Genomic DNA, 1,984 nt, shown 5'->3' with positions numbered 1-1,984 from the left:
CACCGTGCCCGGCCAATGACACACTTTCTTATCCAAACCCCAGGGCTATGGTTGGGTGGGTGTGTATAACAGTATTTAGAGGCAGGAAAATGAAAATAACGAATACCAGAGAAAGGGGTGTTCCGTATCTTTCTTTCACCATCATTGCTACCTATAGTTGGAAAAGGATGGTGTGGAGAAGCGCAAGGTATGGCAGCATGGCAGCAGTCAGCAGGACAGAAAATGTGAAGAGGGAATGGGTGCCTCCTAGTAGAAATGTTGAGTGATGGAAGAGGAGGTGACAGACAGGTGGTCTGGGCATATTTGATTAGGCATTGGAGGACATTATCTGCCACTGTACATGGTAACGCTGTTGACAAAGAAATGGCTGTCATGTTTATCAGGTGATACCCAGTGAGTACTACTCTAGGCCTCTCTCTTACCCTTCTTTAAATATGAGACTATACAATTCAACACAGTAATTCTGAGAGAGTAACCCAAGAAATGTACCCAAGTCTTCCTGGTAGCTAGCTCTGTCTGTAGCCAGAATCCTGAAATGGGTACTCTTAATAACCTGTCTGGGAAGGAACATGTAATGTAGTGAAAGGACGGACAGGTATCACATAATCTGGGTTTGAATTCTAAAGCCATTCAAATTCATTAGCCATCCCTGATCTGTAAAACTGAAGTAACACTTTACAAGACTTCTGAAAGACGCAAACGAGACAAATACGAGAAAATGCTTCGTAAACCATAAAATGCTATCTAAATAATAACTGAAGTTATAAGAGCTATATAATCCAATGGCAGAAGGTAAAATTCAGTGACTCTGGAAAATGTCTTAGTGTTTTTCACTCATTATGTTCTAAAGTCTATTACTCCTCCTGCAACTCCTGACTAGCTTGCCATCCATGTGGTCCAGGTTTTCTAAATTTTTTACTCCTGCGAGAGGTCACATGACAGCAGAAATATTATATCACGTCCTTGTCCACAGTCATAGAGGCTTTGGGTAACAAAAGCCAAAAATTCTGGTAGCTACTGGATTCAAATGGCCAGAAAAAATCCAATCATTTAAAGAACAAATGCAGAACAGACAGTCATCTAATGTGATCAACTGTCAATTTTAACAGGGATTCTCTAGCACAAGTGTTGGCAATGACTTTTTCTAAATAAAATTTTATTGGAACACAGCCACGTCCATTTGTTTACATATTGTCTATGGATGCTGTTGTGCTACAATGGCAAAGTTGAGCACTTGTGACATAAACTGACATCAATTATATGGCCTGCAAAACCTAGAATATTTACCATCTGGTCCTTTAAGAAAAAGTTCACATGCCACTCTCTTCTATGTTTTTTCTCACACACCAAGTAAACCCCACATCCCACGTGATTCTTTTTATTCCTCAGACTTCTATTTCAGTTATTTTATGAAAAATTTGTAGTCTACCTGTGAGGTTTTATGAAGAACAGAGTATGAAAAACAAAACTCCATTATCCCCAGAAGATTTAAATTTAAGTAACAGAAACTAAGTACATAAACAGCCATAATATAAGTCATTAACATATAGAAATAAAATACCACAGTGATTTGAGAAGAAACTGCTATTTTCTGTAGGTTGGAGACATAACAAAATTATGTGGAAATCTGTGAAACCATTACAGATTATGAAAACACTGGATTCCTGTAGTCTATCTAGACAGTGGTTTCAAAACATTTTTGCTCATGTCCTCCCACCTGAAATGCAATTTTTTATTTTCTTCAGACAGGGTCTCAACTCTGCTGCCCAGGCTAGAGTGCAGTGGTGTCATCACGGATCACCGCAACCTCAAACTCCTGGGTTCAAGCAATCCTCCTGCCTCAGCCTCCCAAGTGCTAGGATTATAGGCAGAAGTCACTGTGCCTGGCCTGAAATGTAATTTTTAAAAAATCGTAAATTCAGATAGTTGTAAAGATTGTGTTTTCTTTTTCTTTTTTTCCCCTGAGACAGAGTCTCGCTGTTGC

General features: G+C 39.2%; 1 protein-coding gene across 1 annotated transcript in view; it reads right to left on the bottom strand.

Moving 5' to 3' along the window:
• Positions 1-1,984, bottom strand: part of KANSL1 (KAT8 regulatory NSL complex subunit 1) — a 309,308-nt gene that overhangs the window by 20,770 nt on the left and 286,554 nt on the right. The gene's annotated exons all lie outside the window — the stretch shown is intronic.

Source organism: Propithecus coquereli, unplaced genomic scaffold (genome assembly GCF_000956105.1).
Source record: "Propithecus coquereli isolate 6110/MARCELLA unplaced genomic scaffold, Pcoq_1.0 Scaffold469, whole genome shotgun sequence".
NCBI lineage: Eukaryota > Metazoa > Chordata > Mammalia > Primates > Indriidae > Propithecus > Propithecus coquereli.
Note: the sequence above shows the minus strand (reverse complement) of the source record. Positions and strands in the feature narration are given on the sequence as shown.